This window comes from Triturus cristatus, chromosome 9 (assembly GCF_964204655.1).
Source record: "Triturus cristatus chromosome 9, aTriCri1.1, whole genome shotgun sequence".
Classification (NCBI taxonomy): Eukaryota; Metazoa; Chordata; class Amphibia; order Caudata; family Salamandridae; genus Triturus; species Triturus cristatus.
In genome coordinates, this window is record NC_140592.1 from 911,017,437 (window position 1) to 911,040,160 (window position 22,724).

Below are 22,724 nucleotides of genomic sequence, written 5' to 3' on the forward strand. Positions count from 1 at the left end.
GTTGAACAAGACACTTGATAAGGTTTATCCCTGCCATAAATTAAGTTCCCATTCCAGCATTTCTGTATACTGACAACCCGGTTTGGATGGCACGTATACCTAGGGCATTACATATGTTAGTTAGCTCTTTTGGAAAGTTTGTAGCAGGACTTGATTTAAAAAACTCTCTTACAAAATCGCAAACAATGACTTGTGGCCTTAAACACCAGGGTGTATTCAGCATAGTCTTGAAAGTTGTCAGTTTGGAATGATAAACAGTTTTTTCCTATCTAGCGGTATTGTTTGACTCCTCTAGTAGCTGAGGCACATATGTCGCAAACTGTCACATGAAGCCTTGTAAAATTATAGGTGCATTCTTCAGTTTGCTCGGCCATCTGGCTGTATGTCTATTTTCCCTTTCTTTGGAGATTATAAGGCGCAGTGTTAATCTGTTGCTGTGTACGGAGCAGTAGTCTAGTTATGCTAACCGCTCTACATTACAGGCTGAGGAGAACTGTTTTGTAGGCGACTCCTTTTATTACTTCTCTCAACCTCACATTTTGTATGCCCTGAGGAGCTTGTTTGGCTTAACCCTAGAGCCAGCCTGAATCATTCAATTATAAAGGATTGGCTTGCTTGCGATAAAGGTCTTAGAATTCTGTTGACATAAGCAAAACCATGGGATACATATTGGTTATTCTTCATTGTTTCATAACCCACCTTCTATTACTGTCTTATGCCCAAGTTAGGCCCAGTAGGAATAAGTGCAGTTCTTAAATGTACAAAATCCTTTTTCCTAAAGTTGCCTTCTCTCTGCCACATCGACATTTGACACACATTTGCATTTGTGACGCTTGTACTAGTTTCGTAGAAACACCGACCTTGCCGACACCGAACACTTTGTGAGAATACTATCACACTACCTTCACATTAAGTGCAAGGCCTCTCACACACGTAATACAAATGTGTTTATTATTACATCCTTATGGCAACAGTGGTTGCCGGATCTCAATCTCGGCCCGAGGAAACTATGCCATATTCTATATATAGCCTTTTGTTTCCTAACATAATCAGAGGAGACACTTCTGCTGATCTTGTGGGGTCCCTGCATGCTGAATCTTTTGCCTAGCAGCTGACTGAGATCTCCATGAGGGGTGTCCAGTTTGTGACTAAGACTGGGTCATACACTCTTACCCATCAGGTAAAGGGGTTAAATCATCCAGAAGGGGGTTTCTTGGTAAAACATACCTTCACACCCTAGACATGTAGGTTAGGGTTAGCATTGTAGGGGTATGTTCAATTGTTGTAATCTTTTATATGTTATGCATATATAACCTGTCTCAACAAGATGGTGGAACTCTCTTTTATTTATTGTGTTGGCCCTCATTATAACTTTTGTCTGCTTCTGTCTATTAATAATTGCAGCCCATATTTTCTGTACAACAATCACTACGGTTCAATAAATATTGAATATGCCCGTTCGTGTACTCTTGGTATATTTCTCTGAGCGAAATAAAGCATGAGTGATGAGCAAAAGTTTGAAGTCTGTCACCATGGTTCCTGATGGAACAGAGTTGTCATGTTCACTGGTTGCCAGAACTGTTAACTCCCTGTTCAGGTCTAGGAGGACTAACTGTGGAACTGCAAGCTAGCTGGTCCAAGAGACAACATATCCTATGGGGGTGCAGGGACTCAGTCTGGTACCATCCTGAGTTTATGTCATCCGCATACGCACAGTTCCTACTGATTAGGGAAAACTACACAACATGACACCACCAACGTTGATTGATTGTACTACTCAGTTGATCCATACAAAATAAAAAACCATACTTCCTCCAAGATCCCTATGCAACTTTTAAAAACGGGAGACCTCCGTGGTGGTAGGGAATATCCTCCTCAGCTGAGTAGGTATTCCTCATGTATTGGCTTTTGGTAAACTCAAGCTTGAAAGGATATTGTTCCCACTGTGTTAGCCTAACTCTGTAACACATTTCTTACACATCATGGCACAAAATATTTCCTAGAACTCCAGACATGCAGTCACTCAAACATTACTTCAACATGGCCTGACACTAGACGGTGGGGATGTTACCTTTGTGGTAGAGGCCCACCAATCATTTAGGAATGAGATATTTTACTCATGGGTTAAAATCCCTGCTGTGGATTTTGCTACATGGCTATTTCACAAATATGAAGTGGTGAAATACCAGACGAATACACTCCTTACGAGGTGGTCGAAGTTCCTCTAAGGACCAAATAGTTTAAAGGCGCCTCATAATATACAAAATGTGAGACTGGGCCCACTCAGCAATGAGGGGGTGGCATGGCCAGTCCTAGCCGGATATACACTGCATCCCAATGTTGATCATCTGACCGCAGGCCAGATACAGGGATTATTTAATAATCTACTAACAATACACAGAAGTTTTATACAATTTGTAATGCAAACATTAATTCTTGCTCCTTCAATGACTGTTCAGAATGTAACCCACAGTTAGCTACACCAGGCATTATCCCTCAAACATTGAATGCAGTAATGGGAAAAATACCCACCAAAAGAGAAGAAATTCCATATTGGTTCTTAAAAAAACCAAATCAGTTTGAAGCAGTATTTACCCATATGGGCCTGCTGGAAAAACACAGGATACTAACAATTTGCCAATGGGTCTGACTCCCACGGTAGAAAATTGGGCCTCTTGGGGTACAGTCTTTGCTTCAGTATATGCCAGAACACATGGTGTGAGAGGCTGGCTCAGTATATTATGTACACTTATGTAAGTGGACACCTTGCACTGATCCAGACAACCCTTATGGTGATTTTAGTGGTCTTAGACAAGCTTAGAAAGCTCTCTAAGTGGTAACGGTGGCTAGCAGCCTTGAGGCTTAGTCCAGAAGGAGTGTAAAGCAGCTTGTATTACCAGATCATAATGTTATTGGTAAAGATTAAGAGAAAGAGAACCACACACTATATTTATAAACATATGTATATATTAGAAGACAGACACTAACGCATACAAATATCTCCTAGCCGAAGATATACACAATGCAACCAATACTTTTCAATAGAAACAGGTAAGTCGCACAGAATACACAGTGGTCACCAGGGAGGGACAAAACCATATACTAAAATAGTTCTATGCGAATCACGACTCGAGTCAAGACGATACCCAGAAGACGTAGAAGTGTCAGGTACCCAAGGAACCACCCAATCTGAGTATCTAGAAGCCCCACTGAGGTCGTGTGCAGTGTGGGAACACAACTGCATTTTCCATACAAATCAATGTGTAAGTCGTCGTTGCAATTTTAAAGAGGAAGAACCCTTCCCAGTGGACCCTAAAGAAACCCAGTGAAAGACAAGAAGTTGGAGAGCCATGCCACCCATGGATACCCTAGGTACCAGGATCCCTACACCAGGAAAGCCGGGTGCATATGTCTGAAGTAGCGTTGGAAATCGTAGTCAAACTCAATGGGAGACTTCAGGAAGATGCCGCTGCTCGATAAGGTGAAAGTGTCTGATGGAATCCAAAGGTGGATTCAAGGTGAAGAGTACCTGCAAGCAGAGGGGACAGAGTCTATGTCACTCAGGAGTGACCAGGAGGCCTGGAAGACAAGTGCCCACCAATATCAGGTGTTGCAGGGAAAATGACTGGGACCTTGGAGCAACACTGTGGAAGACCAGGAGCTGTTAAGAGCTGTCCCACGTCGGATGTCAAGAGTTGAGGGGTCGGTGTCCGTCGGGAGCACCAACAAGCTTTGGCAACTGCAAACAACTTGGAAAGCGAAGAAGGTGCAGTGTCGGGACCAGCAAGGTCTAGGTGACTCACCACAAGCAGGGGAGTCAGGCCAGGCCCGAACAATCAGGGGAGCCCAAAGAAATCAAAGGTGACCCTCAACAGGACACACAGGCCGGAGCCACTCGAGTCGCAAGAGGACCTCGAGCAGCTTACCAAAGAAGCAGGCCCATTGTGCAAATGATGCGGTGGGGATGAAGATCTTGGTCACTGGAGATGCTTGAGGAGGGGGCTATTTGGAGCCCAAAGAGCTTGATGGAATAAAGTCAACAAGCCTTATCGATGGCAAGATGATACGGTGCACAGGTGTTTGGTTCCTGCGGCTCAGACGAGGGATACTGGCCTCAAACCTGGAGAGAGGACAGGGCAGGCCTTGAGGGATGTGAAGAACCACCACCTGTGATGCTGAGCCTTTCGGAGTTCGTGGAAGCCCAGGATCAGCAGAGTGCTCAGCTTAGTTGCGGTGCCTGCAGATGTAGGGCAGTGACTCCTTCACTTTAAGGGAGATTCCTTCAAGTGTCTTGAATGCCCATAGGCCATGGAAGGTGTCCTGTATGGAGCACAGGCACGGACGTTGCAGCAGATGAGCAGGGCAAAGAGATCAGGAGTAGCAGGAGTCTTCCTGGTTGCAGCCTAGATGCCCAGAGCGAAGTCCAGTGAGGTCCAGAGTGCTCAGATGGTCGAAGTTGAAGTGGTGTCTGAAATGAATCGTGTCCCACAATGGATCTAGGGACCCACCCTCAGGTAAGCCCTTATGTACCCTAAGGAAAAGGTTGGGACGATTCATGGTTCCCTCTCAAAGGGAGGGGTAAGACAGTGGGGAGTATACTCCCATGTCCTTTGTCCAGTTTTGCGCCAGAGCGGGAGCCAACGGCTCCCTGCGCAGGTTTGAACTGGACTATGCAAGGAGGGCACAAAATGTGCCCTTCAAGCAGACTGAGTGGCACTGGCAAGCACTCCCACCTGGCCCCAATACACTAAACCCTGCCTGGGAGGGGGTCACACCTCCCTGTGACCGGATACCTATTGTTCTGCCTTCCCCTAATCAAGCTTGGCTCAGCAGCAGGAGGGCAGAATTGAGTCTCTGGTCGGCAGCAGCAATGTTGTGCAGTCTGGGTCTAGAAGACTGGTACCGGGAGCACTGAGGGCCTAACAGAGGGCCTTTACAGTGCTTGGAATCATACCTTCAACACTGTTTATGGTGTGGGGGTATGGTTCCAACATCTTTGATGCCAAAACTGACAGGTTTCAAATACAGCCAGTTTCGAGATGGTCATCGCATAATGATGTGGTGCCCCTCTATATGTTATATGGCTCTCACTTCAACCCGGGAAAATGGACTCCGAAGGCTGTAGGGGTGTCCTGTTCATGCAGGGGCACCCTCAGACTTTGAACCAAGCACTCTGCCTTCTGGCTTGAAGAGGCCAGCTGTAGGGATGACTTATAGGTTTTAAGAGCAATGACCCTATATATAGGGAACCTATATCTTTCATAAGGGGTGTTAGCACCAGCTTTCACAGGCTGCAATGGCAGGCCTGTAGTGACGGTTTGAATGGTCTCCCATGGGGGGCATAATACATGCTTCAGCCTATGGGAGACCCCTGGGGTACCTATGCCCTGGGTACCTTAGTACCATATACTGGGACTTATAAGGGTACCCCAGTTTCCAATCTGGGATGTACCCAAGTACTTACCATAACAATTTAGGGGTGAAAGCAGAGACTGGGGTCCTGATTAGCAGGATCCTAGTCAGATTAGTCAGAAACAGCATAGCACCAGGCAAAAAGTGGGGGTACCCATAAAAGCAGATCCTACTTTCCTACACATGGTACCCCTTCTCTGGCGGTTTTACCTGAGGTATTAAAACAGGCACAGGATGAGCACAGGGCAGCACTGGTCCTGGACTTAGGTATGAAAATTATGGGCAATTTTGCCAAAAAATCCGCCATTATGTTGAGTAACATAAAAGGGAAAGCAGCCATGTTAGCTATACACCAACACCTGAGGGATTTGACTCCTGGACAACAGGAGCGCAAAATGCCTAAAATTATCAAAGAAATCTATGCTTCACTGGGTAGAGATAATTTGGGAGCCAGACCAGGGAAACCACAGGTAAAGAGTAATTCTGATAAGTATAACTGTTAGAAATGGGGGACTATAGTTGGCAATGGTTTGCACCTTTATCCAAATAGCCACCTTTGCTTCTAGTCAGGGAAAGGGGGGTACACTCCTGAAATACCCCCTGCTCATCCCCTTGGTAGCTGGACACGACCAGACAGGCTTATCTCAGAGGCAGTGTGTAAAGCATTTGTGAACACTTATAGTAACACAGTGAAAACACTACAAATTGACACCCCACCAGTTTAGAAAAATAAGTAATCTTTACTAGACTTAACACAAGACCAAACGACAAAAATCCACAATACAATATCAAGAATGTGACTTCAAAATGGTAGAAATAGCTTAGCTCAACGTAGATGGTAAATGCAACACTTTACTCTCAAAGTACCTTGGATGCGTCACGCAAAACAAACAAAAGGGTCGCAGGAAAGGTGATGCGTCGGTTCCTTGCTTCGGGGTAGGTGATGCGTTGGTTCCTTACTGCAGCGCAGGGGAGGTGATGCGTCGGTTCCTTACCGGAGAGGAGGTGATGCGTCGGTTTCTTACTGCATTCCGGTTACGATGCGACAAGATGGCACCTCGATGCGACGGACAGGTGCAATGCAACAAAATGGCGTCTTTGATGCGATGCGACATCGTGGATGCCATGCGTGCACGCCCAACGGCCGTGCAGTGAAATCGATTAACTTTGGAGCCGTGACAGGCCCTGCGACACGCTTCTCCGGTGATGCGACTGCAACATCTGCGGCGGCATGCTTCTCCGGTGATGCGAAACGCTTCCTCGGCGATGTGACGGCGAACAGCTGCGGCACTCTTCTTGGATGATGCATCAGCAACTGCTGCAGCAGCGACACGCTTCTTCCTCATTGCGTCGCGCTTCCAGCTCCCAGCGACACGCAGTCTCCAGAGGGCCCAAAGCAACAGCAGGCACCTCACTGCAGGTATAATTCCCAGCAAGGAAATTCAGGGGGAGCTGGTGGTGAAGTCTTTGTGTCCCTGAGACCTCAGAACAGGAGGCAAGCTCAGCTTCAAGCTCTTGGACATCTTCCTCAAGATAGTAAAAGTACACACAAAGTTCCTTTTTTCCTTTCCTTGGCAATGAGTAACCACTGCAGGCCAACCCAAAACAGCAAACAGCCCAGGGGCAGTCTCCTCCTTCAGCTTCCTTGGTTTCTCTCCTTGGCAAAGGGTTCGTCTTGATTCCCAGAAGTGATCTAAAGTTCTGGGGTCTGGGCCTCAATATTTATACTACTAAATCCTTTGTTCTCTGAAGGCAGAGTGTCTCTGTACCTAGTCAAAACCAGTTCTGTCCTCCCTGGTGTAGCTTCCTGGCTGGAGATTGAGACAGCAATGTTGAAAGCAGACCTGGCCCAGGTAGCTGCAAAGAAATCCCCCCCTACTCCCTATTCAATGTAGGCTCAGGCAAGTGAAAGGAAATCTACTTCCCCTACTCTCTATTCAACCCAGGTCCTATTCAGCCCAGCCCTGACTCATCAGACTGCTGTAGCCAAAGCCCTCTCCAGCCCCCTGTCACTCACAAACCAGACATGTAATTCACAAACTTAGCAGAGGCTTACTGGATGGTTAGGCAAGAAAATACCTACTTTCTAAAAGTGGCATTTTCAAACGCAGAAAGTAAAAATCACCCATACTAAAAGATGTATTTTAACATTCAGGCATACTAAACTCGTTTTTTAGGTCTCGCTGAGTCAGCGCACATGCACTGCTCGGAGAGACAATTTCTATGTGAGTTTTCAAAGAGCTGCTGGCTGGCCTAGCGCTTGTGTTCAGGCGTGCGTGCACGCGCGCAGCCGGCCGCCAGCAGCACTTTGAAAACTCGCTCCGCCTCTCCTTAATCATTGCTGCGTGATGTCATTTTTTTTTTAATCCTCTCCCCTAAACCCTCCCTTCTCCGACTCCCTCCCTCAATAGGACACCGCAGCGCCAATTATGCGGAGCTCTTCCGCCATTTCTGTATTGCTCCCGATTAGTACCAACCAACTTGCAGCGGAAGAACGCCTGACAGTCAAAATCAAAGGCTTCAAACGAAGAGCCATATGCTGAAATAATGAGGCCCCGCCCAGGCTTTTAGCGCTCACCTTCCTCTTGTGCTCACCTTAGAAAGAGTTCTTGCAGCCATGTTGGGAGGTTGCCCTTTACGAGAGCCATTTATGCACAATGCTTGTTTATTCTTTTAAAGACAAATAGATGGAAAGGATACATTATAAAATATAAATAAATAGTACTAATATGCAGTGGAAAAATTTATTTTTCTTTTCACAAAAGATGATCACATAGTCCCAAACATTCTTGCATAATTTATCCTTGAGTAATTCATTGAGTGTGATGCTTTGCATAGTCTCAAGCATGGCTTCAGGGCGCTTCGGGCTGAGACGTTTATACAACACTTAAAAGCCTGCATGACAGAAAGGATACTCACGGAAACTGAATGGAGAAGGCTTACTTGGCTCTTACAGAGCCATGTAGTGTCCTCCGGCTCCCGTCGTCACGAGATGGGAATGCGACCGCCGGGAGGTCGCGACTAAAGGCCTACGCTTTAATATAAAACTCGGAGACTGGGTGAGTGTTTTACTAGGTCCGCCGTCGTAGCCTTAGTGGCGTACGTATGCGCGCGACTGTCTTTTATTTGCTAAGCCCACGTGACCTGACGCATACGCACTAGGCGTATCGCGTCATAGTCACAACATTACATTCCTCCCCAACAAACAAGAAAAACCAAATTTAACTACAACATTCCTGACATTGGACTCCCCGCCCGGCGTTCACCTTTAGCAGAACATTCCAAAACTCCAAATAACATAATATGGTACAGTCTTACGTGAAGTAGTCTTTGAGGCGACAGGAGGGCATAGGATTGTTCCGCAGGCTGTACTGCGACGCGCCCCGGCCTTGTGAGTCTCCGGTATCTCCACCTTGCTCCTCGACGGGGGTCACAGCCTCTCGAGACTGTCGCCCAGGACTCACTGCTGGACCAGACAACTCTCTCTGCGGAGATGACCGGGAAATGTCAGTTTCTCCCGTGTCCTCCATGGCTAGTTCCATCTCTCTGCCACCAGTTTCGACGTCTTCCACCCGCATTGTGTTAAGGGTGTCGCCCACCTGGTCAGGGAATACTTCTGCTCGCTGCGGATGATACCTTTTGAAATGCGACACGTTTCTGGTCATTCTCTCTCTCCCCCAAGTGGCAGTGACACAAGTTCCCTTGACGGACACCACCGTCCAGGGTTCCTTTTCAAAACTCAGGCGGAATTTACTACCCTGGGCTCGGTTCTTGAGCAGTACAGTGTCCCCTCGGAGGATGTTTGGTAGGGCGGCTCTCCACCTGATACTGACATGAGCGTGTGCTTTTCGTCGCCGGGCATCAATGGCACTGTCCTCGGGAGTTTCCGTTCTCCACTCGGGGTGATGAGGGATTGTGTCAGCGACTATTCTTCCCATTAGTAGATGTGCGGGAGCTACCCCGTGGTCGTGTGGGGTGTCTGGCGATAACTCTGTAGAAAAGGGAATATGGCCAATTCTACGGATTGAGCCTTGTCATGGGCAATGCGTATTACTTTATTAAGTGTTCGCATGAATCTTTCAGCTTCCCCATTCGCTTGCGGCCAGCGTGGGGTGATCCGGCGATGATGTATACCCAGCGCTTGCAGGTATGAGGCAAATTCTTGACTTTGGAAAGGGGATCCATTGTCAGTTCTTATCTCTTTCACAAGTCCATGGGCAGCCATGAACTTCTCGAGCTTTGGTATAACTTCAGTCGCGCTGAGTGCCAACAGTATCGCCACTTCAGGATATTTTGAGTGGACGTCATTGGCTACCAAGGTATGGCGTCCGTCTGGAAGACTACCAAAATCTACACTCACTCAGGACCAAGGGACCCTCGGCCGAGGTTCCACGATGACAGGGGCAGGTCGGGGTGCCTCCCCAGTGACCTGGCACGATGGGCAAGCACGGACAGTGGCCTCTACCAGGTCGTCCATTAGTGGGAACCAAACCTTTGTGCGAAGCATCGATTTGGTTTTAACCATGCCCTGATGTCCTACATGGGCAAGGTCCACCACCCTCTGTGTTAGAGATGTAGGAATTACTAGCCGGTGTCCTCGTAGCAGGCACCCTGTGTCATCCTCGGTGAGCTCACCCCGGACATGGTACAAACTGTCCATTATTCGTTGTGCCGTGTTTGTCAAGCTCTTCCACTCCTCCTTCGCTTTGTGCCAGCTACTGCTCCGGATAGCTCCCTTGGCGCGCTGCAGACACTCATCTTGGCCTGTGGCTTCCCGTAGACTGGCCATAGAAATGGGTATGGGGCATGATCGAGCGGTGACACACCTAACATATTTCTCAGTGTCAGCGGCCTCCTCCATTTCCTGGGCCGTGGCATTCCGAGGATGGCGGGACAGGTAGTCGGCCGGATTCTTGGATCCGGGCTGATACTCTATCTTACAATTATAGTTCTGGAGTTGTAGCATCCACTCCTCAATCCGTGGCGGCGGCTTAGTCGAGGTCCCTGAGAGAAGCGCCACCAACGGCTTGTGGTCTGTTGCTACTACAAACGGTTTTCCATACAAGTACAAATGGAAGTGGTGGCACCCCCAGTGAATAGCGATGGCTTCCTTTGCTAATTGCGAGTATCTCTGCTCAGTTGCGGTAAGGGATCTGCTGGCGAATGCCACGGGGGTCCACTCTTCTTGAGGGTTCCTTCTTTGCAGGAGGACGGCTCCTAACCCGACCGGACCAGCATCCACGGCGACCAATGTTAACTTGGTGGGGTCAAAGAACGCCAGGGTAGTGGCTTCAGAGAGAGACTCCTTGATTTTCTCGAAGGCCTGGGCTTGTTCACCGCCCCACTTCCAGGTGGTGGACTCCTTGGTCAGCTCCCTCGGCGGTGCCGTCAGGTTGGCCAAATCTTGGATGAATCTTCCACAGTAATTGACCATCCCAAGGGAGCTGCGGACTTCCGCGACATTGGTGGGAGCGACAGCTTCTTTAATGTCCCGCACTTTCTCAGGATATGGGTTGACCCCTTCTGCGGAGAATGTGTAGCCAAAAAATTGCAGTTTTGTGCATAGGACCTTGCATTTCTCTCGGTGAAGAGTGAGGCCGGCATCTCGTATCCAGCATAGCACTTGGAGCAGTCGCTCATTGTGTTCTTGGATAGTTTTGGCGTGGATCATGATGTCATCGCTGACATTGATTACTCCCGGGACGCCTGCAATTAACTCCTGTATCACATTTTGGAATACCTCTGCGGCACTGGATACTCCAAAACTTAACCTGGTGTATCTCCGGAGTCCCACATGTGTGGAAAATGTGGTGATGTTGCAGGAGGCTTCGTCCAGCGCCAGTTGGTGATATCCGGACCTGAGGTCCAGTTTTGAAAACCAACAGGCTCCTGCCATCTCTCCGATGAGATCATCTCTCGTGGGAGTGATGTGGCGTTCCCGCTTGATCGCGACGTTGGGAAGTTGCAATTCAACACAGATCCTCACCGCGCCCGGCTGTTTGGGCTTCCGGGCGACAACGATGCGGGATACCCACGGAGTGGGACCGGACACTTTTTCGATTATTCCTGCCACTTCTAGCTTCTTGAGTTCTTCCTCCACCAACGGCCTCAGGTGAAACGCTATCCGCCGATGTCGTAGGGCGACGGGCTGGACCGTTGGGTCGATGTGGAGATGGATTTCTTTCCCTCGGAACTTCCCGATTCCCCGGAAGATTTCCTCGAACTCACCCAGGATGTGCTGCAGGGATTCCTGGTGTACTCCGAAAGCAGATGTCACGACTCCCAGGTCCTCAGCCGCTCGGCACCCCAGCAGCATCCCCTGACCGTCTTCTGTTACGTAGACGTTGGTGGTAACCGACTGCGTGCCGTGGGAGATTACCGTCCGGAACCGCCCACGTATTTTCAAAGGGGCTTCCTGGCCATACGCAAACACTGTTATCGTTGAGGGGTGTAGAGCCGGCTTCGGGTGCATAGTGCTGTGTAGAGCGGCGGCCATGATGTTAATGGTGGCGCCTGTATCCACAACTGCGGTGACCTCCTGCGACCCTACTCGGATGCTGCATTGTGGTAGGCACCTGGCCTTGCGGGTGGCGGTGCCAATCATGTGGATTTTGTGCACCACTCTCCCTTCCTCCTCATCGTCATCCATGTCGCTGGGTGCTGGATCTTCTTCTTTGAGAGTGTTCGCCGCTTGTCGGGGCCTGCGGTACTTTTTTGACTGGCATACCTTTTCGAAGTGATTGAATCTTCCGCACCCCGAGCACCTTTTGCCTTTCGCAGGACACTCTGCTCCTGTGTGCGTCGATCCCCCGCAGTATCCACATGACTGACTGTCCTGGGGAGGGAGTTCCCACTCCTTTCTTGCCCCACCTCTGTGTGGGTCTGGTCGACACAGCGTTTACAGGTTCGGTCTTCATTGGCGCTTGAAGAGCTGCTTCCATGTGCGCCGCTTGCGCTTTTGACAGCTCTTTAGTGCGACCCATCGTCAGAATTTCCGCCAGCGGCTTCCCGGACTCTACCAGTATGCGCTCTCGCAGCTTGGCTGACGCACAGCCCTGGATGATCTGCCGTCTGATTTCTTCAGTCTCATTCCGGAAATGCACGTGGCTGCAAGGTTCTTCAGGTGGGCATGATACGTGTCTAGTCATTCTTCCGGAAGTTGGCGCGCTTGCCGGAAGATGAACCTCTCATAGTCGCGGTTGGCCATCGGTTCGAAGTGTTCATTATGGGTGGCTATCAGTGTCAGGTGTGTTTTGGGAGTGGCCTCCGCTAGCGTTTTGACGATGTTGTGAATGTCTTTTCCACCCAGGTGTATGATCATTGCCCTTTTCTGGTCCCTATGGACCTTGGTGGCCTCGAAAAATATGCGCAGACGATCTTCCCAGTCCTTCCACTTAGCCGCAATCGAAGAGGGTGATCCCTCTACTATGAAGGTTTCTATTGGTGGTATCATGGCCATGGCTATTGCTCAGCGCTGTGCGCGGTCCTCCCTGGCCTCTGTGTGTGTGTGTGTATTCTGGCTGTTGTGCCTCTAGTCCTCGTTGGCCTTCCCCTTCTCCGGGGCGCTCCCTCTGTGTTCTTGTGCACGTGTGCTTGGGGTTCTCCACTGTGCACTGTGCTTGCCCCTGACTGACAGGCCTCCCTCCGAAGTGAGGTAATGAAAAACTAGGCCTCTGTGCTTTGATATGAGCTTCCCTGACTTCCCAGCAGTTGGGGCCACAGTCACTCAGTCACAGGTACTCACAGGGCATCCCAGGGGCTGCCTCCCCTTCTGTAGTACGATCCGCAGGCACTTGCAGGGCTCACTCGCGCACTTGCAGGGCTCACTCGCGTTGGGGCACCACGACCGGCACCCTTCAAGGCCTGTACCACATGGCTGGCAGGCCGATGAATCACGCGCCACGTGCACGAACACTGCAGCGCCTCCGCCGGGCAGTGTGGTCTCACCGCGCACCAGGCACACCACGAGGGGCGCAGGAATCTGCACTCCTCGTTGCGCTGGGGCACGAGCGCCACGAGCCAAGAGCAGCGCTCGCGGCCGCCACACCAGCGCACCATGCGTCGGCGAGGCGCTAGTTCGTGTAGTGTCCTCCGGCTCCCGTCATCACGAGACGGGAATGCGACCGCCGGGAGGTCGCGACTAAAGGCCTACGCTTTAATATAAAACTCGGAGACCGGGTGAGTGTTTTACTAGGTCCGCCATCGTAGCTTTAGTGGCGTACGTACGCGCGCAACCGTCTTTTATTTGCTAAGCCCATGTGACCTGACGCGTACGTATTAGGCGTATCGCGTCACAGTCACGACATAACAGAGCCAGTACAATGTCGAAACAGACTGCGTACCGATGATGGGTTATCGTCCAGCAGCCATGATATGTTCCGGGGCTTCGAGGTGTGTACTATGCCTTTTCGCAGACCTCCAGGCAGATTCTGACTAGGGGTGCAAATTGGTATTATTTACCAGCTCAGTGCCTCCGTCCTGGAAGGAGGAGCAACTGAGTCAGCCCTGGCATGCTTGCTGGCGGATTAGGCAGCATCTTAGCAGCAGGGATATAACTAGCAAGCAGGGGCATTCTGAGCGTGGATGGTAGCGCTTGCTCTAAAGTAGGTTTAACTCTTTTTGTAGTTTGTAACGACGCATGATGAAATGCATACTCAGCTAGATTGTGAACGTGTTAGTAAAGGTTTAATCTATAGTGCTCTTTCATTTCAAACACGTGCTATCAATGGTGCTGGAAATGTGTTTAGAGTGGGGGTGCTGGTCGTCGACATCACCTGACTTTAGTGCTTAGATTGTACTTTCCCTGTAGCGGAGCTGTACTTTACTTTGTAACACACGCACGTCTTTATGTATCTGTCGGAAAACCTCTGAAGTACTCTGACTTTCTCTGTCCCCGTATATCCCATTTAAGAATGTCACTTGTTAAAATTACAAAATATTCTAAACAAGCGACCAGAGATCCGAATAGTAAACACAGCTCTCCACGTTTAAAGCATTAGCAGCACAGCACTCTGTCAAACAAAGGTGCTGAGGTTCTGTAGCGATCCGAGCCCGTGTAGTCGGTATCGTAGTACTGACACGATTTTGGTACCAGTGAACCGTAAATGATCCATTGTATGCATGACAGTGTTTTCGCCGCACTACGAGCATGAATTCACTGAGAAATAGGGCATTCTGTTGTGATATCATGGCATCCATTTTAGATACGGCACCCATTTTGTTTCTTGCCCTCACATAGTCAATGGACGAACGATGACCCCGGCAGAATCACCTTGTTAAGGACACGTAAGCTCAAGCCCGAGGAGGCTGACGCTGCGTGATTAGGCAGAATCAAGCCGCCTCCCCTGCCTGAGGCCAATCCTGCTATACTAGTTCTCGCATCCATTGTCCTGATTGAGAGGCCGAATACGGTAGCCGTGCCCGTTTACGATCCATAAACACCTCGTATCCTGCTTTTCAATCCCTTACACCTGGCTCTGCTCCTCTCCTTCTGGGCTTTTACAATGGGGAGGATACGATTTTTATGATGGGGAGGATCGGGCAAAGAATGGAAAACTGACAAGGAGACTTGATCGAATACCGAAAACCTACGACTAATTATTGTTTGATGTATGTTTATTGTCTGTTTGGGATACCGGGTTGGGCATGAAAAATATTCGTGTAATGTTGCCTAAAGACATATTTCGTGTATTTAAGGAGCAACCCACTTCTTGCAATTTGAACAGTCTCGTAGATTCTGCCTTTGTGTGGTTCCTATGACTTCTGTGTCCCTGCAGTAAATAAACCTTGGCCTTTGACGCCACCATCGACAAGCCCGCGTCTCTGTTTATTTGTGCACCGAGACAGGAAGGAACTCAGGGGTCTTTGGGTGTTGTTTCCCTGACACCTTTGGACTTTTAAAAATCCAGAACCTCAGTGCCTGTCACGCTGCGGTTTGAAGTTCAGCACCCAGTGTATGAATCATGACTAATAAATAAAGGGCTGTTCATTATTAATGATCTATCTGAACTGCAAGGGTGTTTGAGTGTGCTGCCGACCCCAAATAATACACAACTCCCTGGATCCATCGACTCGTTTCGAGTGCTGGGCCCTGATACATCCAGTGGTTAAATCCAGTCCCCCAGCAACAGCGCATTCAGAGTTAGCCACTCGCTTCTATTTTCAAAGAAAAACTACAAACTGGGTATTTTCCTGTAAACTAGCGACTTTAATCGGACAAAAGACATTGTGAGCCCGGCTGTGTGTAGTGTCGTCCTCTCTTCACTAGTGCGTACTCCAGCCGAGCCCTCACATCTCTCCGTAACCCCGACCTCAGTCGGACAGATTCAGTGTCTCTCCCATTGAGCCGCTCTGTTACTGACAGTGTTTGCTCTCCCCGTTTTTACTGACACTGGGGTGCCACGGTGTCTAAGACTGCATCGCCCTGGAGCTGTTGACTCGAACATCATAAAAATTATTTTGACCACATGACACTTGCGACCTATGGGCCGGGCAGCCGCAAGGGAGACAACAGAGGTATGGAAGTCGCTTGAGCCAGCATGGATACCCGTGGCTGAGAGGTGATCCGCTTGGGGCGGGGAGCACTGTCGCAAAAGCCTCACTGCTGGTGAGCTGTGAGATCCATGGCGTACAGACGAGACGGCTCAGCGCGCACCGAATAATTAAGAGAGGGCCCGGGTGACTAACGCGGGACAGTTCTGGCCGGGCCCGGGGCCTCCCGCTGGGACTGTCGCTGACACGCACCGCAACAGGGACAGTTAGGCAGTGAGTGGCAGCGGCAAGTAACTCCTGTGGTGAAGTGCAGGCAGACCTGTGCGAGACAGCACTGCCTCACGCTGCGATACCGCTGGAGTAGTGACTCCAACGGTGACAGACGAGGAGTCTGGGGTCTGCGCTGCATATGAGATGCTGGATACCGCCCTCAGGGGAAGATGCGGAAATGGTGCGAGGGCGCCAGCAGAAGCACCCGCACCGTGGGATAGGTAGGACTCTGTAAGTGGCCTACACGGAGCACGCATTGCTGGGACTGCATGCGAAGAAGGGTTTCTAGAGGCCGGCCCTGTGGCCCCTGGAGCCTGCATGCCACAGCAAATTGACATAAACTAATCCCAACCCGGGCGTAAGGCAAATTATAAAGACATGTGACCACCGCAGTGGACGGCAGTAGAGACTACCAATTTATAACGCCGAATCCCATGCATGGGACTTCCTGAGCCGGTGGAGAACTTGTCCCCCGCGAGAGATATCAACACACCTATGGACAGAACTGGGATCTAGAGGAGCGCTGTAATTGAACTGCGACAAACGGCTGGGAGTTGGGCACTGGGGAGCACCTGTGAATACACTGGCTGACCGAGGCGTGACCAGCCCAGAGAGTTGAGTGCTCCATTGGGTTTTGTGAGGCGGCAAAGAGTGGGCTTTTTTGAAGACGCAGCTCAAGATAGTCATACGCGCTGTTCTGAAATCGCCGGGAGATTGAGCGCGACTGGGACAGGTGCCCGCCTGTGAGAAGAACCGACAACAGGGGGGACCCACCACTTGGTGATACTGCATCACTCCGGACCAGACACCTAGAGGTGAAGGTGACACCCTCCCCTCAGATATCGGTGCATCCATTCACTGAGTGAGAGCCATTGAATACGGTGTGAGAGGCCTCGAGCCGGTGTGCCCTCAGACAGCCAAAGTCACGATCCTGTTGCCGCAAAAAGAAATATGATCTCCCCTATTAGACCCAGACGTCACTGGGTGCTCCCATAGAAGACACCCACACATATCGTGTTAGCAACCCTAGAATACGTTGTAATGGATATGTACCAGGAATACAGCACCATAGTGGAGGACACTGATCAATTCCAGCTGGGGACCTGCTGTCACTCAACCTTGAACCCTGATTGTGGATTTTTGGCGTGGGCTCACTATCGATCCATAGAGCAGGCCGGACATCTGAGGCAATTGGCCCGGAGCACACTGGGCTGACCAACGCCTCTGCCCGTACTACGCTACCGAGCGCACTATCTTCTGTGGGGCGTGAATGCCTACCGCGCAGCAGCAAGTGATGGGCCTACTGCGCACTAACACACAGCAGAGAGCCACATGCACAGGTAACCCGGAACCACCACAAACAAGAGGAGAAAGCCCTACAGATCCACCAAACACGGCTTTGGTAGCTAAACTAGACTCGGTGCAGGCAGCAGTGGAGAAGATTAGCAATGTTCTGGAACAAACCAGAACATCCTTAGAATCCAGGATTGATAAGTTTACCTCAGATTTCACTCTCCTACACGCCGACCACCGCAAACTAGCTGAGAAGGTCAACCTGCACAGCCAGTTGCTTACGGAGCTGAAACCCATCACCCAAAGTCACACTGCTGCCCTACAGAATGTTCTGGATCGTATGCACGCATTGGAAGACAGAGTCGAGGACGCAGAGGGATGCTGCCGCCGCAGCAATGTTCTTGTTGTTGGTCTTCCAGAAGGAGAAGAGGAACAAAACCCAGAGCACTATGTGGAGCGTTGGCTCCAGGAAATTTCACCCCCGGGATCGTTGTCATCACAGTTCGTAGTAGAGAGGGCACACCGATTTCCAACACAGCGACCGCCTCCAGGGGCAGACAGCAACCGTTTCTCTTCAAGCTCCTTAACTACAGGGACAGAGACGCAATCTTTTGTGAGACCCGAAAACTTACAGACCTCAAGGTGGGAGGAAATCAGGTCATGCTGTTTCCAGACTACACAGTGCTGGTGCAGAGGCACAGAAGCACTTATGCGGCGGTGAAGCGCCAACTCCGTGATTTGTAACTGCCCTATTCCCTACTGTATCCAGCCAGATTGAGGGTGGTGACGAAGGGCGGAGTTTGCTTCTTTGACTCGCCTGCAGAAGTCTGGGGCTGGTTGGAAGAGTCAGGCCTGTGGTCGGGAACTCGCCCTCCTGGATGCTAATCAAGTCAAGACTCCTGGTGGAAGACCCCGTCGACGGGGTAGGCGCGGGAAGCAGAGACATATGCAGTCAGTGACTACGACGCCAAGTCCAGAGCAGAGCAGACTGGAATGCCAAGACGCCTTAGACATTGTTTCAGCGTTAGGGGCCGTGTAGTATCGGGAAAAACTGGAAGCGTGTTCCACTGATTCAGCGGCAGCCAGCGGCTCATCGCCCTCAGGCACGGAAGATACAGATGAGGCGAGGCTCCCTGAGGTGACTCCGCAGGCTGCCGATGATATAATCTGAAGGAGTATCACTGCTATGAACTGTGTTAGAGATGGGTCACGCAAGTAGAGACTCAATTACAAAAATAACTGTTGTGCTTATAAATGTGCTATTGATTAGGGCATTAATGTTGAGTCAATCGCCACGATGTGTACCGTACATGGGGGGGTGGAAGTTTCCTTCACCTGACACCAATACCTAACATCAGACATATGTCGCCACACAGATGGTAGTGGGGATAACGATACCCTGTTACGTCACGATACATTATGTCACAACTGCTGGCAAGAATGACTAGGCACAGGGGATCCACTTGACAACTATGATAGTGCGACAATGGGTAACTTAAGCACATTATAACCAACAGGTGCATCAGACTGAAAAATCCCTTCCAAAAGGTTAGGTGCAGCGATAGCGGTACCTCATGGACCTGGGCAGGAGGAGGAGACATTGATGAGGCGTAAGCGCCACACAGATAGATAAACCACATACTGATCCACACACCAATTATGGGTCCACCATATACATAAGACTGCAACCCATAGCATATAAGCCATGCGATCATTAACTACTGTGCACCGGCCTGGTTGGCTACTGGATGGTAAATCCTCCAGGCATGAAGGGGATTGTAATGTTGTAGTCAGGTGCACGCTATAGACGCCCTCCACCAGGCACTGTACTGGAATAGTTTCTTTCTTGTCATTGTTAGACACACTGTTCGGATGGACATTCTCGTGGTGTTTGCCCCAGTCGATATAATTTTAAAAGTTCTTTTGATGTTTTGTTTACGACAGATCAGCTTGAAGTCCCACATAGGTAACGCATACATGGCAACACACCGCTTGCTCCTGCTCCCAATGACGTTAACACACGATTGCCATGACACAGGTTAACATACTGACATGGAATATACGTGGAATGCACACTCCCACAAAACGATACTCCATATTTACCTACCTGCAGAGACAGTCGGTCGGCATCGCCTTGCTGCAAGAAACACATATGTCACCAACAGAATTAGAAAAATTACGTAGACAATGGAGAGGGCAGGTATTCGGCACCACATACTTTACACACGCGAGAGGCACACTGATCTGGGTGAGGGCGGGGACTCCGTTTGTGCATGAAGAAAGGTTAGTCGATGTAGAGGGTAGGTACACTTTCAGGGAGGGAGATTGAACGGTCAACTAATATTACTAGGGTCCATATACGCCCCAAATGTAGACCAACCCGCCTTCCTTGTGTGACTGTCACGGCAATTGATCCCCTGGACTGGTATTCCCTGGGTGTTGGGTGGAGATTTCAATTCTGTGTTGAATGATGATATAGATAGGTCATTTCCCCCACTTAATAGAACCACAGCTGCATCCAATGCCCAGGCTCTCATGGACTGGCTCACAAATTGGACAATCATAGATATATGGCTCACTCTCAATCCAACAGAACGCATCTACTCCTATTACTCAGCGGTACATGGCCTACATGTGCGACTTGATAGATTGGTGGGCTCCCAGTCACTGCTCCCATTAGTTAAGAAGATAGAATACCTTGGTCGGACGCACTCCAATCATAATCCCCTCTGGATGCAGCTTGGCTGGGCAGCAGACCGTCCTCCTATACCAACATGGAGTCTATAGACAAATGTGTTGGAAGATCCAGAGTTCCGATCATCACTGGGTACGGCCATATTCACTTATTTCAAACTCAATGAGGGAACAGCGAGCAATGCACTCGTAGAATGGGATGCTTTCATAACAGCGGTTAGGGGGCATTGCCTGGGAGCCACCTGGAATATACGCAGACAATTGACTTCCTCCCTTGCAAAAATAGAAACCCAACTGTTAAGGTATGAGCGGGAGGGAGAGGGAGCTGGCAAAGACTCGATTCGCCGGGGGCACCTGTGTGCGCAGAACATGTGGATTTACTGGAACGTTTAAGGTGTCATAATTATGCAGCGCATGTAGCCCGCACGCATGCATCAGCAGACCGGGCGGGCCGACTGCTTGCTTGGCTGATACGACAGGACACTACCCGTGCCCCAATAGGAGCTATATGTACACAGACAGGGACTCTGTTGTATACACAGCACAAAATATACAAAGCTAAGACGAAGCACTACGCCCAGTTATATCAGTCTAAAAGGCACTGTGCTGGTCATGAACTAGAAGGGTTTTTAGGTTCCATACAACTGCCTACACCCTCGGAGGAACATCAAACAATCCTCAACGATTGGGGACACTATAGGATCTCTGGGCCCCGGGAAAACGCCTGGGCCAGATGGCCTGCTGACGGAGTACCACAAAGCGTACCGGGTATCTCTCACGCAAAGACTCCATACCTTATATACTACTGCCTTGGAGAAGCAAGAGCTACCGCCCTCGATGCGTGAAGCATATTTAGTATCCCTGTTGAAAGCAGATAAGGACCCCACAGCACATGGCTCCTACAGGCCTCTGGCCCTGCTTAACACAGATTATAAAATACTTACCAAGGTGTCAGCTGATAGATTGCCGCTGGTAGTCCCCACACTGGTTCATGCCGACCAAAATGGCTTTGTGCCAGCATGGAGCACCTCCCTTAACTTGAGACTTTTTTTTAGAGTGTCGACAGATGCCACACAGGCGTGTTTAATCCTAGACTTGGAGAAAGCCTTCGATTCTCTGGAAGCCTTCGATTCTCTGGAGTGGGACTACCTGTCAGCGGTGCTACTTAAATATGATCTGGGCCTGGGGTTCCTTCAACTAGTTAATTTATTATACACAGGCCCTATGGTTCGTTCGCGATTGGGACCATATATATTGGACGCTGTCCCGGTGCGCAGAGGCACTATGCAAGGGTGCCCTCTTTCACCCCTCCTATTCGCGCTTGCTATAGAGCCATTAGCGGAGGCAATACGCACCACACTCGGAGATGGTATACCGCTGGGGGACACAATACACTAGGTATCACTATATGCGGATTACCTCCTGGTTTATATTAAAGACATAGAGAGGGTCCCCGACCAATTAGCGCGCCTGCTACAGAATTTTGCCACCTTCTCAGGACTAAAAGTGACTGTAGAAAAGTCCTGTATATACGCATTTCCAGAGGGGGTCCAAGACCCGAACTTTACCATCAATGGTAGAAAGATGCAATGGAGAGAGGATTCCTTCCGCTACTTGAGTATCCGGTTTTATCGGCAGCCAGGAGACCTGTTTGATGGGAATCCAGGAAGAGCCCTGACAGCACCCCGGTCAAAAATTCGATTTTGGGGTACACTTCTACTAGCAGTGACTGGCAGAGTAGCCTTGGCCAAGATGGTAATTCTCCCCCCGGCTTTTATACTACTTCGCCAATCTGCCCTGGTACATCCCTGCGTCCTTTTCTACTACGTTAACTAAGATTGTCTGGGACTTCATATGGGGAAACGCAATACATAGAATGGCGCTGGCGAAACTATACTTGCCTCCAGACCAAGGGGGACTTGCGGCGCCCTGCTTTGAGCATTACTATTTAGCTGCTCAACTGCAATGGGTAGCACGCTGGCACTCAGACAGATATCGCACAGATACAGCTACCACATGACCGCCTCAATCAATGTAGCAAATTATTCGGCTTTTCCACCCTGCTACAATGTCAAAGTCGACATCACCGCTACTGCTCGCGGTGGCATACAAATGCTTCCACAGATGCCTATATATTACCAGAGGCGTCACCCCATATGCCCGCAGCCATACCACTTGAGTGATCTCCTACCGGACTTACAGTGCTCACAATGCAACTGATTGCAGAGTGGATGGAGGGGGATACCCAGACACTGGGGGACCTCTACCGTGATGGGGCACTCATGCCGTACATGACACTAGTAACCGATGAGGGGTTCCCACCAGGACAATTTCTTATGCATCACTCTTTGGTAACCACATTGGCGGCCAAATGGGGGGACATGACTACTGAACCAACTCCACATCTCACCATACAGTACCTGCACGTCATGGGACGTGGTAGATATGCTGGTTTGCCGCCTCCCTTAGAACCCATGAAGCGCTTAGTCTCGACCCACATCATCGTAAATGAGAGTTAGACTTGGGACGCCAGCTGATAGACAAGGAATGGGCACGGATACTGG